This window comes from Lynx rufus, unplaced genomic scaffold (assembly GCF_022079265.1).
Source record: "Lynx rufus isolate CCGP_SWC_20201006 ecotype Redwood Valley unplaced genomic scaffold, mLynRuf1.p SCAF_5, whole genome shotgun sequence".
In the NCBI taxonomy this organism is placed as follows: domain Eukaryota; kingdom Metazoa; phylum Chordata; class Mammalia; order Carnivora; family Felidae; genus Lynx; species Lynx rufus.
The window spans coordinates 20614359-20641688 of record NW_025814867.1 but is presented as its reverse complement, the minus strand read 5'-3'; the positions used below and the strand labels follow the sequence as shown (position 1 = coordinate 20641688).

Sequence of the window (27330 nt, the reverse complement as noted above, 5' to 3'; positions counted from 1 at the left end):
AATCTCTAAGAAATTATAAATGTGAAAATATATATGTAAAATGTAGCAGAATATTGTATAAACTCAAGAAAATATCTTCAAAATTAAAAACAAAAACAAAAACCAAACCAAAAGTATGAAAAATAGATGAAAAGGTCAGAAAATTAAATAGAGAAAATTAACCTAGAGAGCCCACATCTGACTAATGGGAATTCAAAAAAAAAAAAAAAAAAAAGAAAAAGAAAAGAAAAGAAAATCCTCAGAAAATTTGCAAAGAAAGTTATAGTAGAAGTCCAGGAAATACTAGTTTTCTGTTGTTAATTTTTAGGAGAATCTTATCATTATTAGTTTAACTGTGTATGTGAATAACCCTTGATAAAAATTTAATAATTATTATATGAAGACCCTAAAACAATTTTATAAAAGAGAGTAGAATCCATATATTCCACTGGATGCATGATGAAGTTACTCACAAAGCACATATTTGAGTTCATTTCCTGATGGTGAACCCAGAAGATTTTTCACTTTAGAAACCAGAAGATAAGCTACAGGCCAAGACAGATCTGAATTCTTCCTGCTGACTCATTTACATCAATGAAGTAAAACATTCAAAACCTCAAGATAAAAACAAAAACAAAAAACTAACCCCCCCAAACCTCCAGCTAATGAGACCATTTGTGCAAATTCATTAGCATGAATACTTCCAATTGATTAGCACAAAGTGTTACAAAGAAACCTCAAGAGTAAAAAGTAACATATAAGATTGGAGACTGTTCTCCCAAGATGGAGAAAACCCCTGGGGAGCAGGCACCAGGGAGTTAAGCAAAGCATCTGGCCTCCTTTACAAATGAACATCTCTTAAAAAGCAACATCTTCTAGTACTTCCAAACCTGGATTAGAGCAAGTGCTTCCCTTTTATAAGGCTGCTAAATGTGAAATCACTTAAGGAAAGCAAAAGTTAATGCTAATTATTTGTAGAATATGACTGTTGTTTTGTAAACAAAAGATCACATCACTTATGCTCCCAAGCATCTAAAGATGCTCTGCTCCCTATCAAGCCAGCTGCATCTCATTATGAATGGAAGGCACATTCGACCCCTCAGATGATTGTAGCTGTCCCTTCCTTCAGGAAGTTTGAGCTGATCAACTCATACTGCAGTGGTAAAGTAATCCAACTAATGGTACCCAGACATCCTTACATGTCTCCATTTGGAGCACTTAGCACAATATTGTAATGATCTCTTCACCTGGTCCCTATTCTCCACGATACTTTATTTTCAGAAAGAATTAGGAACCAGGCTATCTTATTCATTGTTGTGCACAGAGCTGCTAAGAAACTGTTGCACACCATGGCTGGTGCACAAAAATTGAAGGCAAGAGTGAAGAAACGGAAAATGAAGAAATAAACAGAACTCTTCATTTTAGAGATGAGGAAATAACAGTACTAGAGATGCAAACACTAGCCCGGAATAGGTTAATAGCGAAAACAGGAGCAGAACTAAGATCTCCAGCTTCCTTGCTTATTACTTTTATGAAGTATTAAAACAACTCATTAGCCCACATTGAGAAGCCACCAAAAGATGATTATAACTTTCTCCTCCATTACTTATCTTCCCCTTCTCTTACACCTCTGGACAAAAAGGTCTGTTTATTGCTCAGATAATCCCAGTTTACCGCCCCCCCCCCACTCCCGCTTCTGTTTTTGATGCCTCAGTTGATGCCAGGAATTCTCTGTCTTTATCTTTACCCCAAAACAACTATCATTCAGGGTTCAGCTTAAATGCCATCACTTTCAATTACAAAACTAAACAAGAAATTAGATAAAACACTGTACACTTTCTATATACCAAGCAATACAGGAGAATAATGGCCTCTCTTAAAGAAGGGGACCATTTAATTAGACTGATAATATCTAGGGCTTGGTAAGAGGTTGAGACAAACCCCTTCGACACACTGTTGGTAGGGATGCAACGGTTTTGTTTCATTCCTGGGGGAATGTCTTTCTAAATTAAGGGTACCTGTCCCCTCAAACCTGACATTTTTGCTTCTCATAATTTCTCATAAAGATACTCCCCTATATATGTTCAAATTCTTATGTACATTAATGGCGATGGCAGTTTTTCTAAGATTCTGAAACCAGTAAAACAAGTGTTCGATTATAGGATGTTGGTAAGGATATTGTATTATATCTATACAGATAATACGTGTGAACAAGAATGAGCTAGTTGTCTACAAGCTAATATAGAAAAAAAACTCAAACGTAAGTTGTGAAGACAGCAAAGTACAGAACGATATGTCTAATAGGATTCCATTTGTTTAAAACTACCTACACAAATATGTGTTTATATACGTTGACATTTATCAGAGTACATTGAAAAAGTCCAAGTAGTGATCATATGTCTCAAGGATGAAGGATTAGAGAATTCGTCTCTTTATTTTCTTTTTTCTTTTAGAGAGACAGAGAGAGCATGAGCAGGAGGGTGGGGCAGAGAGAAAGAAAGAGAATCTTAAGCAGGCTCCATGCTCCGCATTAAGTCGGACAGGGGACTTGATCCCATGACTCTGGGATTATGACTTGAGTCAAAATCAAGAGTCAGATGCTCAACGGAATGAACCACCCAGGCTCCTTCTTTTTTTTTTCAATATTTGAATTTTTAAAATCTATACACAGTTATCATATTCATAATTACTTATTTTCTTAAAGAACTTTTTAAAAAGTCTGGATATTTACATAGTTGATGGGATAGTGGTATGAATACTGGGGAAAGACTAAATGAGATACTGATATTTTACACAGGCCTTGAAAGGTAGTAAGTGTGTCAGTAGACAGACGTGGTGGAAGGATGTTTTGCAGAGAGAGAAAAGCACGTGGCAGGCATGCATGGCCACGTGATTTGTTCTCGCCAATGAAATGTGAGTGGAAGTGACCTGTGTCCTATCCAGGCTGAGGAAGTGAAAGCCCTGAGTAATGTGGTTCAATCACAGAGAGGGACTTGTGCCAAGTTGAATGGAGATAGAACAAGATGTGGAATAACAGCAAGACACTCAGAACAGCTGCTCAGTTGTGTCATGTGAATCCTCGAGAGCGAGAAATAAACTTTCACTGCAAAGCCATTGAGATGCAGAGCTGTCTGTTACTAGAGTCAAACCCACCCCGCCTGATGCGGACAATATCAGAAGAGGAAATAACATTACACATAAGGAAAGGTTTTAAAAATGGAGGTGTGTGTTTATAATGGTGAGTGTCTGCTACGTGTGTAGGTGGACAGATGGGGGATGCTCAGAAAGTGACCTGGATTTGAAAGGTAAATGAAATGGACTGCCAAAATGAACAGTTACATTTGATTTTCTTGGAGTTAGTAAGTTGCTGAAAGTTTTCCTGTTGCTTGGCTTTTTGTTTTTGTGTTAAGCTACAAAGGAACATGATCAACATTCAGGACTATCAGTTACTACTCAGGAAAACTAGCCCGACAGTGTTATGCTACGAAAGATGCCTAGTTTTGGATACACAAGAGGGGTATTCGGCAACCAAGAGAGAAAAGAGGAAGAGAAAGTGAGAGTATTTTGTGTTCTAGAATCCAAGGACAAAGGAAGGAGAGCTGGGTGGTTCACAGTATAAAACCCAAGGAGGTGAAATAAGGTAAAGCCTGAGAACTGAGTGATTCTGGTGATTAACCGATAAACTTCGAGAAAGTAATTAGCAGAGTCAGGTGGAAAGAAACTGGGTTGTATGGTTATAAGCAGTGAGTAGGTGGTAAGGAAATGGGGTCACTTAGTGTAGGAAACTCTCTGAAAAACATGCAAAGAGAAGGAAAGAAATGAGAACAGCTTGAAGAATTTTTTAAGTGAAAAAAAGTCATTTTTCCCCCAAATGTAGCTATTTATTGAGATAGGGAAGGTAATGAAATACCTGGGGCCATCGAAGAGTCAGGGTAGGAGGGTAGGAGGAGCATTAACGGCCCACACATGGTGATGATGGGTAAAACCACATGCACAGGTGCAAAGAGCAACCCGAAGGATACTTTCCACTGGAGCAGGAAGCACGAGAAAGGGGGCGAAACCCTGGCAAGTTTCTGAAGGGAAGAGCAAGCTCACAGGGAGATTCACCTTAGACCTAGCACTTCTCAGTGGAGGAAACAAAAGGTATGCCCTTGCCAGCAGAGTGTGGAGGCTGCAAGCAATTTAGAAGTGAGAGTACTGCAGTGTGGGAGTTGAGGACATTGCATTTCCAGGAACAGACAGCGAGTTGGGAAGGAAGAAGCGTAAGGGCTTGTGAGCCCTGTTGGGGGCTCAGATGCAAAGAGAAAGGATTTGTATTGGGCACAATAGAGCTATCTGGTAAATGTCTCCAGTTAGGTACAGTCGCCCGGGACGGAGTGGAGACAACAGAACTGGGGTCTCCTTGGGCTTCAACTGAAGTAGAAGAGTAAGGCAAAGGGACAGATCATATAGCTTGTCTATCACTGCACTTTCTAAATGATGGCGGAGGTGTGAATCAGAGCTTGTCTCTCAGGGAATTTTCCAAATGCCAGTGACAGATGTCAGAGCCAGGGTAGGAAATTACAAGTGTGTCTATCACAGGTGATGGCCCCAGACAAAAGGAGGGGTAGCTTTTCCAGGTCACAGAAAGAAAAGAGATCTTTCCCTCTTCAGATGTCTTTCAACATTTTTGCCTGACTCACTCCCCTGGCATTTATAACCTTCCCATGGTTCAATTTCTTCATCTCTAAAATGGATAAAATAGCAGTATCCATAGGGTTAATATGAAGACTAATTGCCATGGTCTCATTTAATCAGTATTAGCATCTGGTGAATTAGGCATTGTCAGTAACTGCAAGGTTATAGATGAAAAAACTGAAAGATTCTTACCTTGATCTTTAACGATTTCATCAAAATATTTGAACCTAGGGTACCTAGAGGGCTGTCGGTTAAGTGGCTGATCTCACCTCAGATCATGATTTCACGGTTCGTGAGTTTGAACCCCACATTGAGCTCTCTGCTATCAGCGTGGTGCCCTCTTGGGATCCTCTGCCTCCCTCTCTCTCTGCCCCTCCCCCAGTCACTTGCACACACGTGTACTCTCTCTTTCTCAAAAATAAACATTAAAAAAATTTAAAAAGTCTGAACATAAGCACTTCACAGTAACAGCTCACTCTACTCAACACTATCCAACATTTAACAAATCAAACGCAAAAATTCATGCACATTGCATATAGGAAAGCCACATCATGCACACCCTAGCATGTGCAGCCTGGACCAGATATTGTCTTTTGACCATCTCCATCTAGTCTCTGACTTCCTCTTACCTCCTTAGTTCCCTCGGGGGCTCACTCTCCATCACCTGGACCCCTTCCCCCCGAATTCTGGTTGTGTTTGGTCCATAGAGGCACCAACAGAACTGAGGGATGGTGGTGAGAAAGGTCAGCGTATATCTTCCCCAGCTCTCTCCAAAGGCTCATACCTCTCTGACAGTAACTGCTTCTCTTTAATACCGTGGCTGAAGCCCTGTGGCCTCTCTGCACAGCCCGGATCTTCTGGGCTCCAGTATCATTACTCCTTCCCTTGCCCCTTCACACCCAGGAGTGGCCACAATTTCACTTCTGGGAGCATCATACACAAGAACACATACACAAGAACATGCTGGTTCTTCCAGAACTGCCCTCACCTCTGAGCACAGTCCTTTGATGAATTCCATTAAACCCTGTTGAGTAGATATTTTTCCTATCGGCACCCTGACTGATTCACAGAGTATATACGAAGTGCCATTTATTTTAGGTACAAAATGGAACACCAATAATAACTTTTAGATCCATAGGTGACTTTAGAATGCATTTGAAATAGATGAAAAGACTGAGGGCTGGAGAAGTAAATTGGATCCCAGCTCTAAAGTGAGTAAGAGTGAAATGGAGAAGGGCTGGTCTCCTGACTCCCAGAACAGACAATCTGTGCTCTGTCATGTGGCCTCCCTCACAGGGGGACCTGAACTGGAAAACAAAAGGTTTTGATTAGAGGAAGCAGCTGCAAGACAGTGACTGTGGCTTCTATTAAATAAATTCCACCGTCAAACCTTTCCACCCCATTGTAAGAAGAGACCTACCATCTCTCTCCATGGAGATAATTAGGATTTAACCTCTGTGTCAGAGGCAGAAAGCTGCTAGCTTTCAAAAAGAGATGTTACTTAAGGGTCAAACCTATTTTCTTCTGATCAATTCTACTGCAAATGGATGAAGCTCTTACACCTGCTTCTTGTTTTGGGGTGTGAGATGGGGTATCTTGTTCTCTCTCCCTCTCCTGCATACTTATGGCAAATCACGGATTACCAGGCAAAACTGAGGAATGTAGTCTTTAATTAAAACAATTCCTAATGAATTTACAGAGTGGAGAATTTATTTACATTAATCAAAATTAACTTGTAGCTGTGTTTTGTTCTCCCAAAAAATATTCTTAAAATTGATGGCATATACAATTGATACTATCTTATATATACATACACACACACACACACACACACAAAGTACATACAAACATATACACGAAGTCTTTAAAAACTAAAATGAAATTATTCAGTTTAATCTATAATGAAGAATGATAAACATTTATTTGTTGTTTAGTTGGGGAAACTTCTGCATTAGTAACTTTGCATTATACAATAAATGAAGATGACATGTATTATTGTTGCTTAATAAGTGACAAAAGTGAAGCATATTGAAATTAATAAAGTCAGGGCGCCTGGGTGGCTCAGTCAGTTGAGCGTCTGACTTCAGCCCAGGTCATGATCTCGCGGTCCGTGGGTTTGAGCCCCACGTCGGGCTCTGCGCTGACAGCTCGGAGCCCGGAGCCTATGTCGGATTCTGTGTCTCCCTCTCTCTCTGACCCTCCCCTGTTCATGCTCTGTCTCTCCCTGTCTCAAAAATAAATAAACATTAAAAAAATTAAAAAAAAAAGAAATTAATAAAGTCAGCCTAAGCTGGCAAATTTGAGTCTAGGCTTCCTATATAAGCAGGGCACACTCTCCATTTTCTGGTCCTTTATAATCAATACCATTATCACATTGATCCACAGAAGATAACTTTATTGATAAGGCCAAATGATATCCTCTGCCAATCACTTCTTTCCAGTCCCCACATCTTGGAATACTCGTCGACCCTCTAGTTCATAATGGGACAGCACCCGCTCTAGTCGGATCCCATTCTCTCTTATGGGAATTTAGTTTTGTGTCCTGAAGATACTGGTTTAAGCCCTGTTGGGGGTTAAATGGGAACACCCTGTGGGAGCATGAGCTGGAGGCCCTGTGCATGTTGGACCAAAGGGAACTAGCTAAAGAGAGAACAAATGCGTATCTCCAGAGAGAAACAAAGATGATCGGCCACTTAGTTCTGGTGAGAGAGAGACAGAAAGAGAGAGACAGAGAGACAAAGAGACAGAGAAAGAGAAATAGAACTCCCTGATGGCTGTCTTGTCTCATCCCTTTTTTTTTTTTTTCAACGTTTATTTATTTTTGGGACAGAGAGAGACAGAGCATGAACGGGGGAGGGGCAGAGAGAGAGGGAGACACAGAATCGGAAACAGGCTCCAGGCTCTGGGCCATCAGCCCAGAGCCTGACGCGGGGCTCGAACTCACGGACCGCGAGATCGTGACCTGGCTGAAGTCAGACGCTTAACCGACTGCGCCACCCAGGCGCCCCTTGTCTCATCCCTTTAAGAGATCTGATGCTCAGTCCTGCCTTGAGTTCCGTGCGATGTCCATTGATTTTTTTCAGTAAATTACCTCTTCCTTTAATTTACATAAGCAAGTTTGAATAGTATTGTATTACTTGCAACCAAGTGACCCATAATGAAAAACTATAATGTTTTCCCTGATAATTATGTATGTCTCTTAGAAACACTGCCATGAATTCTGAGTGTTGCTGGTTATTAAACCATAAGCATTAGTGGAATGTCGGATAACTAAAAATGTAGAATTGACAGATAGTGGTTAAAAGTGCGGGCTCTGGATTCAGAATGCCTAGGTTCAAACCTTTACACAAGCGTAACATGAAACAAGTTATTTTTGACCTATTTTGCTTCTGCTTCCTCTGTTGTAGAATATGGAAAATAAAAGAATTTACCTGAAAAGGTCGTTATGAAAATAAGTAATATATGGAGGGCAATTACCACAGTAACTGACCCAAAGAAGAGCTTAAACAAATGTCAGTTGTTGTTTTTGTTGTTATTTTTACTCTGATCATCTTTTTTTGTTGTTGTTGTTGTTTTTGTTGTTATTTTTACTCTGATCATCTCCTTACTCTGATCATCTCTGATCAGCTACTTTTCCCTCTTTTACTCTGCAGATAAAGTTTCATTTTGGGTTTCATGTAGAAGCATCAAAATTCCATTTACAAATGAAAGTAGTTCCAAATCCAGTTTGCAATAAAACCAAGGTCTGCCATAGCCATTAGTATTAACATTTATAGTCCTTCCTTTATCTTTGTTTAAATTTCCAATAAGTTTCATTCATTCTCATAAGAATGGGTTGGGATTATGAGACTTCACTGAAACAGGCAGGAAAAATCTTTTTAAACATCTTAGCAATGGTAATTCAGACAACCGTGGGATGTAATCAGATACCTAATATGAAAATAATTGTGCCATCTTTCATAAACGTAAATCACTGCCAACCACTTTCTTGAGGAGTTACCCTGGGTTGTTTTCCCAGCTGTGCTAAATAGAATTGTGCCGAATAATTTCATTTGATCTGTCCCGCATCCCAAAGCTGGTGTTTTCAGAAGAAAAAGGTTAGAGGAAGAGTAGAGCCCACACTCCACGATGAGTAAAACTGACTTGTCCACACAGGGATTTACTTACCACATTAGCCTCATTAACACACAGCTCTAACCAATTGAGCTAAATAATTAGGGTCAGCTATAGATAGAATTACCATTAATTGTTTTCAGATTTCAATCTCTGGGCCTTTCATTCCAGAATCACTAATTAAAACAGGGAAGAAAAAAGTGAGCAGAAGTATGGAGTGAATTTATGCTTCATAATCATCTATTACCAAGCCAAATGGCTCATTTATGGAGAATGCTATCCAAATCAGGTTTTCCAGCAGTAAATATTTAAATTCTAGGCACTTGAGAAAAATGTTGCTAAATAAATTCGAGACATCACTGTTTTGTCTAGTTAACATGTCTTCCCATCCTTCTTATGGGAATAGTTCTATCCACCCGCTAACCATTGTAGACTCACGAACTGCTCTGAGCCTCTTAGGGGAGCTTGCCACGCAGTGCTCATACTCACTGGTCTGAGGTGTCAGAAAAGAAGCTAAGAGAGGATGTGTTCTTGACACTCTGGTCTTGGAACTGTTCATAGATAAGCTTAATTGGCTCGCAGCCACACAAAGACAAATGAAACCCTCGTGCAGAGGGCAAAGAGGTGAGATGTAGGGAAAGATGAATAGAGAGGCCTAATGGCATTTGAATCCCTTCTTCTATCTATCCCTCGCTTTACTCTTAACATTCACATTTACACAGGCTAATAAACTTCCCATTTTTCTTAAACTAATCTAACCTGGGTTCCTGTCACTTGCAATCAAAATGTCTTGATTAGTAAGCCACTACACCAGGATTACTTTCTTTAAATATAGTTGAAGCTTGCTTCATTTCAAAGACCTTAGAATTACAGGGGCAATTTGAGCAGTAGTCGTGTCTACAAAAAACATATATAAATATGCGTTAATGTAGAAAATGTGTCTTTACAAAGGCCTCATAGGAAACTTACAGGAGATTGTATTATAACAAAGGACAGGCATCTATATAAGAATGCAAATATCCATACATTACTGGATTAACGAATAAAGCATGACAATGATGCTTCTATGAGTTCTTACAATATGTCTGCCACGGATATAAGCACTTCACATCTATCATCACATTTCATTCCACAATAGCTCTGTTAGGGTGAATTCGTTATCTACTGATGTACAACAATTTAACTACAAACTCAGCGGCTTAAAACAACATGCATTTATTATCTGACAGCTTCTGTGGGTCAGGAGTTCAGACACAGCTTAGCTAGGTCTTTTGCAAGACTGCAAGCAAGGGGTCAGCCTGGGATGCAGCCTCATGTGGGGCATAAATGGGGAAGAATCACTGCTTTCCTGACTTGGCTGCTGGCTGCAGTCAGTTCCTTGGGGCTGTTGAACTGGGCCTCAGTCCTGCTGGATGTTGGCAGCATGAGCCTGCCCCAAGTACCTCGTTATGGGGATCTCTCTATAAGCAACCCATTAACACGGCAACCTGCTTTTTCAAAGCCAGTAAGAGAGAAAAATAGGAGTACATATTAGCATTTCCCATATGACACATGAGGAGGTTGGGGCGTTTCTTAACAGAGAAGTTGAGGTGCAGAGTTATATTTCAAATCCAGGCAGCCTGTTTCTACTATTCAACTCTTTATGGAAAAAAGAAAAACTATGTATGGTAAGATCAGTATCAGTCTCAGACCTGATATTCACTAGCTGTGTGAGCTGGGACACAGCTTAACCTCTCCGATCTTCATTTCATTTTCCTTCTATAAGGCAGAAATGATCAATAAAAACATTTTTATACTTTCTGAAAGTATAAGAATATGGTATCAAAAATATTACCCCATATCCCTATGATATAGAACGAAAACATCCCACTCCTTTCTGCAGTAGTGATACCACATCCAGCCTTGTCAGGCAGACGGAAATAAAGATAAAAGTATCTGCAGACGACGTGATGCTTCACTATCACCAAGACATGATACTTGAGAACACTGACAGCAGCAGAGATGGGTTTGCAAAAATTCACTCACATTTTTTTGCTTGCCGTGCCACGCGATACTTCTATAACGGTTAGTCTTCAAGAAACGCCTTTGGTAATAATAGATGGGAAAATGAAGGAAATCCACATCTAGGGAGCAGCTACTGAAAGTTACCATTGTCCTAGGTAGTTTATTGATGTTATCTCATTTAACTTTCAAGAAGTTCTGTGAAAGAGTCATTTTTAACTCTCTTTTCAGATTCAAAAACTAAGAATCAAGGAGGCTGTATAACTTTTTCCATGTAGAATTTAAACCCAAGATTTCTTCACGTTGGACAAATAGGAAAAAATATATATTTAAGTGTGTGTGTGTGTGTATGTGTGTATATATATATATGTGTGTGTGTGTGTGTGTGTGTATATATATGTATATATATATATGTATATGTATATATATACATATGTATGTATATACATATATATACATGTATATATATGTACACACACACACACACACACACACACTCACATACACTACATCATGGTGGAATTCACTCATTTTTTTCAGTTACCAAATCACCAAGGAGTAATTGAGCTTTTATATCAATCACAAATACACAAAAGGAATGAAAAGTCAGATTAAATGTCACAGTATTTTGATACAGAAACCATTGAGTGGGGACTCAAAAGACATCTATCCTCATCTGGCTGTACAACTAACTCACCACGTGTCTAAGTTAACTGATTTAAATTCTATAGTCCAAGCCTCAGTTTCTTCTCTATAAACATGGTACCAATCCCCTCTGCTACAAAGCAGTAACTGGAATCAAATTACTTAAATAAAGCACTATAAATATAAGATATTGTTACAGTCTTGGGCAAACACAACCTTGATCCATTTAGCTTTAAGTAATAGTCAAAAAACAAACATGTTCATGTGATATCTTCTTTCACCAGAGTACTTAAGAACACTGTGTACTCAGGGCACTCGTGTGCTTAACACAGTTGGTTAAGCGTCTGACTTTGGCTCAGGTCATGATCTCACAGTTTGTGAGTTGGAGCCTTGCATCAGTCTCTCTGCTGACAGCTCAGAGAGTCTGGAGCCTGCTTCAGATTCTGTGCCTCCTCGCCTTCTGCCCCTCCCCCACTCACACTCAGTCTCTCTAAAAAATAATAAACATTAAAAAAAAAGAACACTCTGTATCCAAGATAACAACTTTGGGGGCACCTGGGTGGCTCAGTCGGTTAAGTGTCCAACTTTGGCTCAGGTCATCATCTTCCAGTTTGTGAGTTGGAGAGAGGGAGGCACAGAATCTGAAGCAGGCTCCAGGCTCTGAGCTGTTAGCACAGGGCCTGACGTGGGGCTTAAACCCACGGACCGCGAGATCACGACCTGAGCCGAGGTCAGACGCTTAACCGACTGAGCCACCCAGGCATCCCTATATTATAATTTTCAATGAAGAGGACTAAAGAAACAAAATCAGTCTTTCCTCCAGTTTGGTTGACTAAGTTTTTCAAATAATAGTTTTTCAACAGTTTTTCCTTCAACTTCAAAACAACTCACCTTTGGTAGTATAAGGTCAACTTTTAGGATAGTTGTCAAATTTGGGACACTTCTATCTAGTTTCTTCTGTATTTGAGCTATACGATTGAGAGGTAGCTTCCATAGAGCAGTTTCTGGTTCTGTACATTTCAAACCTCAGTCCTCCTTTGTTGCACACATACCTTTAGTTTTCAGGCTCTTTAGAACTGGTTCATATTGAGATCTAAACTCTGACCTGACATTTCTGCTATTACTCTGTGCATTACGGGTAAGGAAACCTAACATCTCGTGAAGTTTTGTCAAGAAGACCCTTACTGAACTTTCCAATGTTGTAATTACATACATTCTGTTCTTTATTCATTAAATGGCCCTTAAACTCTTGAAGCAATACATACACAGACTTGTATTATCAGATGGGGACAGCGTGAGAATACTGAGGTTGGAAGTTGAAGCCAAGCATGTGAATGAATCATAAAATACCTGCTCTGTGAGGAAACGGACACACTGGTTCCTCAGCTCATTTCCATGCATGCAAACATCCATGGTTAGTTGAGCAATCAATCCCTGCCCCTATATCTCGCTGGACGTAGAAGCCACCTCTATTAGTTTGGAGAGACAAACTACGCAAACAATTAGACTCCAAATATAACAATGACTCAGGCACATGGAAGAGTTTTTTTTTAAAGTAATTTCTACACCCAACATGGGGTTCAAACTCATAACCCAGAGATCAAGAGTCTCATCTCTTCTGACCGAACCAGCCAGGTCCCCTAGGGAAGGTTTATTTATTGTGCATAAGACATTGTAGGGAGGGTGAGCAGGTCTGATGTGAGACTCTCACACATGTGGTCACTCAGGGACCCTGGATGACAAAGGTTCTACGAGCTTTTTTTTTTTTTAGTGCTTATTTATTTTTGAGACAGAGAGCATGAGAAGGGGAGGGGCAGAGAGAGAGGGAGACGTAGAACCTGAAGCAGGCTCCAGGCTCTGAGCTGTCAGCACAGAAGCCAATGCGGGGCTCAAACTCACTAATCCGTGAGATCATGAACTGAGCCGATGTTGGACGCCCAACCGACTGAGCCATCCAGGCGCCCCTGGTTCTACCACCTTTGACATGCAGTTTCCAAGGCCCCTGTATTAGTCTGCTAGGGCTATCATTAAAAATAAACAAACAACCAAAAAAAAAAAAAAGTCCACAGAGTGGATGGCTTAAACAACAGAAACTGGATTTCTCACAGTTCTGGAGGCTAGAAGTCCATGATCAAAGTGTCGACAGGTTAGGTTTCTCCTGGGTCCTCTCTCCTTGACTTTCAGGCGGCCACCTTCTTGCTGTGTCCTCACATGGCCTTCCCTCTATATGTCATCCCTGGTGCCTCTGTGTGTCCTAATCTCTTATTATAAAGATGCCAGTCAGATGGGATTAGGGTCCACCCTGAAGGCCTCCTTTTAACTTAATTACCTCTTTAGAGGCCTCTCTCCAAATACAGAGGTGCTGGAGCTTAGGGCTTCAACATACATTTTTACGTGGCGGGGGGCAGGGCACAGTTCAATCCAAACCCATTATCCTGGGGGTTCTCTTGATTCTAGTCACACAGACGTGGAAAGGACCATGCGGAAAAATAACACTGGGTGCTTTTTGTTTTCAGCCATGCTGAAGTACAAAATTATCTCTTGCAGTCCCATTTCCTTCAGCTGAACTTGGACAGTGGCTGTGTGCACAAGGAGAGCTGGGGGATTTAGGACCCCTGGGCAGCCCGCTCCCAGCAAAAGCCCACACAGGGAAGGTTAGAACACATTTTTGGGGGGCAGGCAGGCAGGCATCCCTGTATTTAAATCGGTAGGTTCCTTACTCAAATGCAGCAGCGAGTTTACACAGCAAGAACTCAACGAATACAATTTTATTTCACTTAACTTTGTTTCCTGCTCTCATCCCCTAATATTATTAATCTTGTCCTCTAGCCACACCTTGACCTTTTTTTTTAAACTCTAAAAGACTAGAGTTTTGGGGTGCCTGGGTGGCTCAGTCTGTCAAGTGTCCAACTTCAGCTCAGATCATGATCTCACTGCTTGTGAGTTCGAGCCCCACATCGGGCTCGGTGCTAATAGCTTGGAGCCTGGAGCCTGCTTCGGATTCTCTGTCTCCCTCTCTCTGCCCCTCCCCTGCTCTCTCTCTCTCTCTCTCTCTCTCTCTCTCAAATATAAAATAAAACATTAAAAAAATTTAAAATACTAGAGTTTTGTTGTTTTTTGCAGTTGTCCTTTGACTTTCTCTTTCCTTTTACATTTAAAAATCTTTCAATGTTGGGGCATCTGGGTGGCTCAGTAGGTTAAGCCTCTGACTTCTGCTCAGGTCATGATCTCATGGCTCGGCTCATGCGTTCAAACCCCTGTCTGGGAGCTGTGCAGACAGCTCAGAGCCTGGAGCCTGCTTCAGGTTCTGTGTCTCCCTCTCTCTCTGGCCCTCCCTGGCTAATGCTGTCTCTCTCAAAAATAAATAAACATTAATAAAAAATAAAAATAATATAAAAATCTTTCAGTGGTTAGTGTTTCAGGTGGCTAGACTATCTTATAAAGCCTTTTCTATCTAATCTCTGGAAAGAGGAAGTATACAGAAAGTGAAGAAAATGTGAGTGTGTGTGTGTGCTCACGCGTGTGTATGTGCATGTGCATGTGTGTGTTGGAGAGTGATTTAAAAACTCATCAATTTGAAAAGAATTCATTATTCAGTGAAAGAGAGGAAAAGGCATAACAGGCTAATCTAAACGAGGCTTGAGGAATCTGAACGGTTTTATTTACGTAGGATATGAACAGATAACTTTCTGAAAGGCTAATCAGAATTAATGAATAGAAAAATTAAGGAATAGAATTAATGCCCAGAAAACAGGAAAAGAAAAACTGTAATCAAGCATCAAGTTGTGTTCTATTTAAACAGGCTAAAATCTATGAGAATTTAAAAAATAAAATCACCTTAAGACTACCCTCTCTCATAATATTAAACACACACACACAAATGAACACAACAAAAGGCTTAAGGATACTACATAGCAATCCTACAATATGCACAATGTGATAAAAAAAATAAAGGTAAAGTGAAGGGGTGACAGCACAGATTATCAGGTTATTTGAGAGTTTGGGATAGCCACAATTCATGCTATTTCCTTGCAAAGGAATCTGGGTAAAAGACATGGGGTAAGGAATGGCTTAATTCTTGTTTACTGTTGGGAATATACAGACATCTGACTCACTGATAGGGCCAAATTAGTTGCTTCTCCACTGATGCTAAAGATACCCTTCAGTACCTTCCATCAGAAAATCAATTTCCTTGCAGGAGAGTTTTTGAAGGAGGCTGGGGAACTTCTATTATGCTAAATAAGTAGTTGCAGCAGAACACATTTTCCTTCCTAAAATGACCTCTACCAAATAGGGCACATTTACTCTTGCAAATCCCAAATATTTTTCAATCCTTTAAATCTAACTAGTTTTCCCATTTAAAAAAAAAAATTAAAAACAGCCCCGGTTCTCCTGCTTGTTTCTTATTGCTTGTTACACCTGGTAAGTGGTTTGTTAAAGTGTCTCCAAGCAACGCATGCACAGGTCTGGAACAACGTGTTGTGTGTGTGTGCGCGCGTGCGTGTGTGTGTGCGCGTGTGCAAGGCTCACTCCTTGTAGTATCTGGTGTCTAAATGAGTAGTACAAAATACTTCTTGTGATATCTGTATGCTTCTGATAAAAAAGACAGAAATTACCAACACAGGTCACTTTGAAGCTGGAACTTCAAGGTGTTATAAAAAGAATTTATACATTGTCATCACCTCTGAATCTGCAATAGTGTTTTTTATTGCAGCAAATAGCCAGATTATTAATTCCTCTTCACTGATTACTTTTTGAAAGGCCTCAACAGAGTCAGAAGGTACCATCTGACTAAATCCCTAGAACACATTGATTTTGCCCCTACCGCGTATCTTAAAAATACAAACCTGATCTTTTCCTTCTTTGCAAATGCATGAATTTCAGCAATCTCCTTTCTGTCCTTGAGACCTGTCCCATCAATAACAATTTCTACATTTATAAGCCTTAATGAGTTGAGTAATAGAGAATTCTGGCTTCTCTAGCCACTACGGATACCAAATTTTCATTCCTATTTAATATGGTTGAGGGCAAGGTGTCTCAACTCTCATGTGCTCCGAACAATAAGCGAAGTTCTTCATGAGAGTTTTCTGGTGAGAACTGGGGGTATAATAATGCTGCATGCTAAGAACTGGACTAGGTTCCAAACAGCAGGGTTTGAATCTAGCTCTGTTATTAACTAGCCGTATGTCCTTGAACAAGTCACAGCTCTTAGGACTTCCCCGTGTGCATCTATAAAGTGAGGTATGTGAACAAGATACTTCCTAAATAGTTAATGTGACAGTGTTTTGTGGCCCAGATATTTCCCTTTACTTTACGGATATTAATTCACCTCTTCTTCAGAGCAACCCCAGGAGAAGGTACTTTGAGAATCTTTGTTGAACAGAGGTGGAAAGTTAAGGCACGGTGAGGTTAAGAATCTTGCCCAAGGTCAAAGCAGCAAGCGAGTGGGAAGCAAATTCAAACAGGAATAAATGCCCTTAGCCGTGCTGTTCTGCTGCTAAGGTCCTTCCTAGCACTAATGTGCTCCGATTTATATCAATCTCTCCTACAAGGAACTTAGGTCTACTATCCTTGATAAAATTTTTGAGACAAATAACCTGTCATAAGGAAAAGCGCCTGGACCAGGAACCTGGTAACTGACTTCCTCTCCCCCCTTCCTCCCTTAGGAAGTTGTATACAGGGGCGCCTGGGTGGCTCAGTCGGTTGAGCATCTGGCTGCAGCTCAAGGTCATGATCTCACCGTTTGTGAGTTCGAGCCCCACTTGGGCCATGATCTCACCGTTTGTGAGTTTGAGCCCCACGTCGGGCTCTGTGCTGACAGCTCAGAGCCTGAAGCCTGCTTCAGATTCTGTGTCCCCTCTCTCTCCACTCCACCCCTGCTTGTGCTCTGTCTTTCAAAAATGAATAAACATAAAAAAAATTAAAAAAAAAAAAAGAAGTTGTATACAGCCAGGGAGGTTGCCAAGAAGCTTGTTGTGCTACACAACTCCTTGAAATCCCTTCCAGTTCCCCATTTGTGGGATTTTAGCTCTGAATCAACAACTGGCACATCTCTTATTGTGAATGGAAGCCTAGATTCCCAGGACAATGATTTCTTTCCTTCCTCCTCTGTAGTTAGTTGAATAGTGGCCTCCCAAAAGATACATCCATATCTGATCCCTGGATCCCCTGCAACCTGGGAATATTTCTCTATACAGCAAAAGAATAAATATTGCCTTTTTCGGGGTGGGGGAAGGGTCTTTGTAATGTAATGAAGTTAAGGATTTTCAGGTAAGATTCCCCTGGTGGGCCCTAAAAGCTATGTAACTAGTCACAGCAAAACACATTCTCTTTCCTAAAAAGACCTCTATAAAACAGGGCGTAGTTAGATTTGCAAACCACAAATACTTCTCTATACTCTACATCTGACCAATTTTGCCACCAGACAAAGTAGAAACAGCTCATACAAGTGTACAAACAAAATAGAGGCACGTGGAGATTTCACACATGGGCACACAGAGGAGACTGGAATGATGCTTCTATAAACCAAGGAAAGGCAAAGGACTGCCAGGAGCCAGCAGAAGCTGGGAAGGGTCCTTTTCCAGAGCCTTCAAAGGCACCAACCCTGCCCATACCTGATTCCGTACTCCCAGCCTCCAGAAATGGGAGAGAATAAATTTCTACTGTTTTAAGACACCTATTCTGTAGTAATGTGGTGCAGAAGCCCCCACAAACCAGAACAGTACCCCATTTGGGATGAATTAGGTAAGTCAAACAGAGGTATCTGAATCATCTCTATATCCCAATGACTGCAGAGTAAATGAGCAACAAACATAAAATCACATCACAGAAGTCAACAGAGTTTGTTGTTTGTGTTTAAGTATAAATTAGGGAAACACTAGCAAAGACAGTAATCTTAAATACGGAAAACATCCATCATTAAAAAAACATAGGTCTAACAAATATAAGGTAATGCAGTTGAGAAAACTTGAAATTTATTTACTTGTTTATTTTCTTAAATATTTACTTATTCTTGAGAGACAGAGTGTGAGCAAGGGAGGGGTAGAGAGAGAGGGAGACACAGAATCTGAAGCAGGCTCCAGGCTCTGAGCTGTCAGCACAGAGCCCAATGTGAGGCTCAAACTCACGAACTGCGAGATTGTGACCTGAGCCGAAGTGGGACACTTAACTGACCAAGCCACCCCAGCGCCCTGAAATTTATTTTTTTAATGCTCATTTATTTTTGAGAGAGAGAGAGTGTGAGCGGAGAGAGAGAGCAGGGGAGGGGCAGAGAGAGCTAGAGACACAGAGCTGTGGGCACAGAGCCCAACGCAGGGCTCAAACCCATGAACTGCAAGATCATGATCTGAGCCTCCCCGGTGCCCCTGAGAAAACTTGAAAATTAAAGCTACCTTCTTCTTGACTTAACCTTTATGTGTGTGTGATTATAAATGCAAATATGCATAAGTACACACATTTAGATCCAGCCTGGCATGCTGTAGTTCTTCCTTTCTAAATTCATACTCCACCATCCAGCCAAAACAACAGTGACAAAACAAATGTGATCATCACATTATTCTCCTGCTTAACACCAGCAATGCTGTGAAACAGAGACTCCCTTTCATTAAAAATTCCCTGAAGCCTCTGTTTCTCTGGGGAATGTTAGTAAGAGTTGCAAAACCGCTAGCTGCTTTAACGTTCTTAGCTCAGACTTGCTGAGGGAGTCGTGATGAAGAAGAACCCATGACATTCTGAGTCTAACTGAGAAGGAGCTTCTGGGAACTGCATTGTCTCTGGGAAAGAGAAGATAGGAACTCTAGCAATTACATAATTACATTCCTTAGGAATTGCCCCCCTCCCCCCCACCGTCCGCCTCTCCTCCCCCCCCCCCCCCCCCCCCGCACCATTTTACCTGAGAAAGAATGAGGGGAGGGGAGGGGAGTACTTCGTGTGTTTGGAGACCAAACTCTGTTCTGGGCACCACCAAGCATCTCTCTTCAAAGCATATTAACAAAGGCAAAAAGGTATGTATCCCTTGACTGAGAGCCCATCAGAATTAGCACCGTAAGTGTTCAAGAGCCTGCTAGCAAAACATCAGCACATATTTCAGGGCAAGGGGAAGTTAGTCTAGAAAGCAATGACCAGTGCATCAGAAATACAGTATGGGGAAGTTTATGTTTGAAAGCAAGAGCAGAAAAAAAAAAAAAAAAAAAAAAAAGGCAGTCAGAAATCTCTGGCTACTTTGTATTTTAAATTGAAGCCAAAAAGGGTCTCCCACCTCTAGTGTTCCAGAGGAACAACAGCTGAGGTGGGGCCTATTGTTATTCAAATGAACGCTGTAACTCATTAGAGAAGAGCCTTCTTTTGGCCAATCTTTCCTCCCCTCCCCCCCTCCCCACGCCTTAGCTTCCCCTTCCTTTCTCAGTGGCTCTTTTTGGCAGTGAATAGGCACATTACTGGGGCGAGATGTTTTCTGTCTTCCTTCGCCAGAAGCTCTGCGCTAATAAGTGCCATTTGATCCTAATAAGCCAACAATTAGTCTCATTCCAAGCAGCCATTGTGCACATCCTTGCATTCAGGCTATATATCCTTCTGCACCCAGGTCTGTCCTTTCAGCATCAGGTAGCCCAGTATGGCAAGCAAAGTTCTTTAGCATCAGTCCACTGGTTTCCTGCTTTGAATGCCCACAGCCTATCTGACTGTGTGTTTTGGTTTTACCCAATATGCTGAATGCAACAGGAACAAGCGGGGCTGTGATACAACATGTGCCAGTATGCTTCGCCCCTGCAAAGTCACAGTAGGGGCAGTTTTCCACATAGGGCTCAAGAGCAGAACCGGTGCTGGAAAGCTACATATGCAAACTACTAATGGTGTGATACTAGTTTGCAAATCCTTGTAAGGGAACCCATCACAAAACAGACACAGTGGGTAAGCAAAGCAGTGTGACTGTGTGCATGGGTGCTGTGCACAGGAGTACACACACACACACACACACACACACACCACACAGTGCCACACATACGTTATTTATTTTCTGAAGTACTAAGTACCTGGCATAGGTTAACCTTAAGCGATGGAAAGCAATTGTTTCCCTATAAAAACCTGTGCACTTACCATGCGGTTAATAAAGGAGGCTGCAAAAGCACAACTTTGAGAGCTGGACTCTTGGCTGAAATACTGGGTGGCTTTTTCCCCTGATAATTATGCATTTGCTGTCTAAGATTAATCAGGGAAGTTAATGATGCAAAAAATTACATTTATAATCCAGTCTGAATACAGCTGTACTGCAAGCTAAGTTCTAAGTCCTATTAAAGTAAATGGAATTAATGGGCTGTCGCTGGCAATCTTTATATCTATCAGTTACTAATTAACATTCTTCTGTAAAAAATAGTTTGTGGTGGGGAAAAAATAAAACATACCTTAGTAGCAGCTGTGGTAAAGCCTAAGTGGAGTCATTAAAGGCCGACCAAAGCAGTGCCTACTAGGGATGACAAGGCAGAGTGTTCACAATGCAGGGAGCCAGAAAGTGCCAATTCACTGTGCCATCAGTTAAAAGAAAAAAAAAATGTGTGTGTGTGTGTGTGTGTGTGTGTGCACGCGCACACATGTGCACGAGCGCATTCGTGTGGGCATGCGTAAAGTTGTTTGTTTTATGCGACAGCAAATAATCACCACTAAGGACAACCTTTCAACAGGAAATGTGGACTTCAGCTAATAATGCAAGAACAGAGGCATGCCAGCTGTAAAACTGGAGAGTTAAATTAGCTACCGAGGACAAATGAATGTAGTGTTTTATCTTCAGAGATACTCAAGCGCATTTGCTGCTCTCATCACAAAAGGCTCCCAGTTTGATTACTAATTTTATGTCTTCTGTTCTTGAATTAACTTGAAGTGTCCTTTCCAACCCTTTACACTGTGTGTGTGTGTGTGCGTGTGTGTGTGTGTGTGTGTGTGTGTGTGTGGTGTGTGTTATTTGGTCCTTAGCACAAAAGGGGAAATTTGTTACCCTTCTGGATGCTAATTCTTTTGTATTTTTGTGTTACTTTCATTTTCTTAGCCAGGAACTCACGCTTTGTTACTCTACAGGCAAGAAGAAACTCAATTTGCTAATAAAGGGTAGTTTCTTTTATAGGGGGCATAGAGTTTCCACTCATTTTTTATTATTCACAAACGGAGACTCTGATGCAAGAAAATCTCCCTTAGGTCTTATCAGAGATAAAATTTATTTCAGTGGGGGAAAAAAAGTGATCTAGGAGGAAGGAATTAAAAAATAATGCTTTAAAAAAATAAGGTTAAGAGCATTTGCCCTCAAATTTTCAACACCACAAATCTGCCTTGACATAACAGTTAGCACTTAGTCTGAAGAGATCATTTGCTTGTAAACTTTCCAGATGTGCAGGTCTTGCTGTTTTCAGTACGACTCATACTGAACCTCACAAATCAGAGAAGAGGCAAATTTTTAAGTCAAGTGATAGAATATATTGAGTCCTAAGCTTTTAAATTTTTTAATGTTTATTTATTTTTGAGAGAGAGACAGACTGAGCACAAGTGGAGGAGGGACAGAGAGAGGGAGACACAGAATGCCAAGCAGGCTCCATGCTCCGAGCTGTCAGCACAGAGCCCAATGCAGGGCTGGAACTCATGAACCTTGAGATCATGACCTAAGCCGAAGTCGGATTCTTAACCCACAGAGCCACCAAGGTGCCCCTCGAGTCTTACGTTTTGAGTGAAAAGATCAAGGTTGACACTGTAACATTATCATCTACTAGGAAAAAAATCTTGGAATTTAGGTTTTTCATCCATCAAAAGGGAGTAACAGGGCATAACCTTCCTTCCTACTAAAGAGGTATTGAGATGCTAAAGGCTTCATGTGATTTTACAGATAAGAAAGTGCTCATAAATGTAAATCAATTATCTGTGTTGAATTTGGTCCATCTATATAGTTATCAACAAAGATGCATCTTCAGTTCTGGTCCTGTAGATCAGAATCTCCCCGGCAGGGGCAGGGACTCAAAATGCCCCTTCAACCTGGGAAAGGAGCCAGCCACCTGGCCCTGCTGGTTGGGGCACCTTCCTGGAAATTTGCCAAGACCTGCATGGGTGCCTGGACCTGCAGGAGTTGTCAGGGTCATCCTCTGAGGCATCCTGAACAGGATGCAGATGTCCACAGAGCTCAGTGACTCTTGCCTTTAAGGCTGTCACCATATGTGTAGTTCTGGGGCCTTGTAGTTCTGGGAGGGCAGCCCGGGTCACTCCCACTGCTCCGTGCACTGTTTCTTGCACAGGAGATCAGGCCACCAGTGGTGCTGATATCTGATTTGGGGCAACCATTTAACAAGGAACACGGGCTCTGTTTGGGGCTCTGAGCCTCCACTGTCCACCATGGACCTTATAGGATTCATACTCGTAGGTCCTGTACAATTCTGACTATCCAGGTCTGCAGCACCAAGGAGGACGAGAAGCAACCTTGGCTGTGTGCCCCCTTATCACCAACACCAGAAAGGCCACCTACTTCCCAGTGCAGTCTCAGTCATCTTCCTAGGTGGCCTTCCAGACTGTTCCTCCTCAATGCCAACAGAACCTGCTGGTCAATGTCCTCCTTTGTCTCTCACTGATGTCTCCCACCTCATGCTGTCTCTATCATCTTAGGCCATGCCTGATGAGGGTGGACACTTTTTGCCATAATGGAACTGTTCTTGTCACTCTGCCCACAGGCCGTTACTCTCTGGTCTGGTGGCCTTGTGTAGCTGGCAAGGGTGTGGGTCCCCACTGACAGGGATCACATTCTAGAAAGCCAACGATTACCTCCTGAATTGTTCAAAACATATTCTAAGACCCTCGACACTTAGACTAGAAAATTTCAAACAGTAAATTTAAAGCCCCCAGAAGTCTTCAGATTTTGTGGCAGACCCAGGAAGATTTGCATTTCCTGTTCCTCATCAAAGGGAAAACACAGTGACAACCTTTAAGGGGGTCATTGGGAGCCAATCTTCCCCTGAAGCACCATGGATAAGGCAGCTCATTAGTAATAATGTAACAAGCCTTAAATTAATGGTCTTAGGAAAATCAGAATCAAGATGATCTGTTCCAATATAAACCAACTCTGGAGAAGTCTGGCACTGTAATAATAATGCTGTCCCTTTCTTCCTACGGTGGGAGATGTGAAATCAACAAGGAAAGGTGCATTGGACAGTAATGGACAAGAGAAGATGGTGTCTGAGCCCTAAAAAGAATTTTAATGTGCACTGACTGGGACATAAATACATACACCACTAGCTCTTCTCTACCCATTTTTAAAATTTTTCTTCAATAAATCACTATACCTCATATAGGCCCATGGATATTATAATTTGTAATCAACTTGTTTTATAGACAGGAGCCCCACCAAACAGTATTTATTTGCTCAGGCTCTACACATGCTAAAGGCAATTCTGTTGCACATCCTGGTTTTTTTTTTTCTTTATTTTACAGGAAAAAAATATAGTAGATTGAGAGGTATCTATATAGAGACAGCGTATATATCTACAGTCCAATTAATTCTGTGTTAAATTCAGTCCATCTATATAGCTCAAGAGGCTTTTGTTTAATTTCTCTTGGACATAATCATTATTTCGCTTTTTAATGTAAAACAAATGTTGCATTTTGCTTAATTCTCACTTTACTTGATGATGGTCATAATACATGTATAGCCAAGGCACATTTAACTTAAATTAATTCACGTGTCCTTTCAGAATGATTTATGTGGACGTCCCAAGCAAAATGTAATGGTGAAGGGAAATAACAATTTAAAAATCTTGCCCCCAAATGAAAATGTTTATTAGTCATTTCCAATTTGTCACTGAAGCAAAGTGATGATAATATAATGTTCTCCTGGGGAGCCTGGGTGGCTCAGTTGATTAAGCGACTGACTTTCTGGATTTCGGCTCAGGTGGTGATCTCACAGCTCCTGAGATTGAGCCCCGTGTTGGGCTCTGCACCGAAAGTGCGAAGCCAGCTTGAGATTCTTTCTCTCTCCCTCTCTCTCACTGCCCTGCCCTTTCTCTCTCTCTCTCTCTCTCTCTCTCTCTCTCTCAAAAATAAATAAGTAAACATTAAAAAAATAATAATGTTCTCAATGAGAAGAACTGCCTTTTTTATGGTCAGAGACAGTAAAACTTGTGTTTGAAAACCGGGGCTCTGATTTCATGCTGCCCTTGTTCACATTAGAGCTCTGGCCCTGTGATTTGGCACTCAGACGCTTCAACTGCATAGAAAGACAACACAGCTCCTCCTCCACTAGGTGGATGTAAGGATCCCAATAAATAATGTAGGTCAGGAAATTATGCAGTAATTTAGAATATGTTTAATGAATGCAAGTTCCTATTATTTTATACAGATCATAAAATAATGCTTTGCCTCAACAACACTATTATTACACATTAATAACAAATCTCAGGAAAAAATAACTTTCCATATGACCCTTCTATCACTACATTATATTTATACAGTTGCAAGTACCACAGCACTTTTGCTTTGCTTTTTTTAGTAAGGCATGGCCTGATGATACTGATTTGAAACCAGTGTTCCCTATCTAGTTTGTCCCGTCTATCTGAGCTGCAGATTCTCTTTCTTGCAAAAGTCAAGCAACGAAATGTTGACAAAAATTAGTCTTAAATTATGCTTGTCAATGGGTTTGAAGCGAAAAGCTGAACTATATTAAAATCATTAGGGTGTATTGAGAAAAGGGAGGAATGGCCCAAAGGTGTTTTCTGGTGGTTTGTTTGTTTCAGAGACATACATGGAACAAGATATGGTGAGAAACGTGTTAAATGTATTCAGTTCAGCTTTCTGTTCCTGTCACATGCAACTAATCAACATTACTGGCAAATAACCAAACAGCACTATTTCAGAATGCACCTCCATTCATAGAAGTTCTTTTTATTGCCATTATAATGCAGGTTTGGAAATGACAGTTTGGTGTTCCTTGGGAGCTCCCTAGGTTGTTCACAAACCTTAGAACAAAACCCAGTTTCCCCCTGTACGGAGGATGACTGTCACATATCGGCTTTTCTGGGTGACCTGCGAAATCAGCCTACTGTTAAAAACGGACATTGACGGAAGTAATTCTTTTTTTCTTTTCAAAAAGTGCTGAAATCATAAAAATAATAGCCCTCTTTTGCCTTAGACAGAGAGATACAAAAGATGAAAAAGATGCAGTACCTGAATTGGAAAGGATTTGTTTTAAAATAACAGAAATCTGGGAAACAATCGTACTTTGAGACCTTGTAATGACTACTGGCAAGAATTAGATTGGTGGAAATCCAGGCAGCTGGGAAAATTCTGGCTCCACAACTCCACAGAGAAAGCTTGAGTCCCTACCCAGAACTCAGGAAGGAAACCATCACTCCTCAGCCTCAGAAGACCCAACTCAGGCACCATGCAGGTTTAGTGCTGAACATTCCAGGAAAACCTCGAGCCAACTGCAATCTGAATCCTGGAAGATGGGGAAGAATATTTTATTTCAACTCAAGTCACGCTGTAGTGTCCAGACGGTTTTCCTATTTCCAAGTGGAAGCCAAGTTTCAACCTTTTAAAGAGTAGAGGTAAAAATTTCCTTCTCCTTGGAGTGACCCGCCAAACCTACCCTATGTCCACCCTCAAACACGTAGACTTTGAAGAAAGATTACAATTCCACAAAAATTGGACTTGGGAAGCATCTGTTCACTCATGAATATTTTCTTAATCTGCCTCTTGCCTATGTTTTACATCCCTTCTTTGAACCAATTTTAAGGATAAGTAAGTTAAAATTATAATATAACAAGATAGAGGAGAATTGATTTTTAGAACATACTTAAAATATTTTGATCCTTGACTCCAATAGTCAAATGAAAACAGTAAAGAGTAAATGAAACTACCTTTATAAATCAGAGGCAAAGAAAACATTTCCTAATGATCCCAAATTCAGGGCAAAGGACTTTTTAAGTGTTCCTAAGCTTCATATTCTTGTGGATGATGGCATTTTACATGTTTTTGCCCTGTCTGTTAACAGCCAAAACATGGGGCGCCTGGGTGGCTCAGTCAGTTAAGCTTCCGACTCTTGCTCAAGTCATGATCTCACAGTCCGTGAGTTCGAGTCCTGCATTGGGCTCTGTGCTGACAGCTCAAGAGCCTGGAGCCTGCTTCGGATTCTGTGTCTCCCTCTCTCTCTGCCCCTCCCCCTCTCATGCTCTGTCTTTCTCTCTCTCTCTCTCTCAAAAGTAAATATTGAAAAAAATTGAAAATAAAACAATATGAGATGATCCAAATGAGGAACAACCAGGAAGGGACTACCTGCATGAGGATTCTTCAGGACACACTCAAATAAAAAGTTTCTAAGCCACGGTAAAGCCTTCAGGACTTTGAGGACAACACTGAATCTTTTTACGAATCCAGTCCTCTTAAACAAGAATACTTAGCAATGTTTCTCTCTGACCTTCACTGGTGGCTCTAGAAACACTCACATATCCACTAAATTTTAACAAGAGAACAATGTTACCTGACTAAATAAGAAGAGTCTTAAGTGATTAAGACACAAAAAAAATTATATAGTTTCTCTTCCTGTCCTGCCCAATACCATGGACATTAGTTAAATGGGACTGCTTAAACTTAAATTAATTAAAACTAATATTTCAGTTTCTCGATCTCGCTGACATTTCCTGTGTTCAACAGTCACACATGGTGAGTGGCTACCACGTTGGATGAAAACAGAACACGTTCAGCATCACAGAGTTCTAGTGGACAATGAGCACTTCACGGTAGTCAAAGCCATCTGAGGTTGTCATTCAAGCCCTCTCTCCTTTCAGGTTTCTTAAAGTTTCCATTTTATTTAAATGAGACTATTGATCGGGTACTTTCCACATTTCAGCTCCATTTAATTCTCAGAGCTGCCCTATGAGACACATGATACAGATGAGGAAA

The 27330-nt window shown here is 41.0% G+C and overlaps 1 protein-coding gene across 1 annotated transcript in view; it reads right to left on the bottom strand.

The window, feature by feature from the left end:
* ZNF385D (zinc finger protein 385D) overlaps window positions 1-20835 on the bottom strand; it is a 180733-nt gene extending 159898 nt beyond the window's left edge. The window contains exon 1 of the mRNA XM_047098566.1: window positions 20814-20835. The gene's annotated coding sequence lies outside the window, so the exon portion shown is untranslated. The remainder of the gene's footprint in view (window positions 1-20813) is intronic.
* Window positions 20836-27330: the final 6495 nt, after the last annotated feature.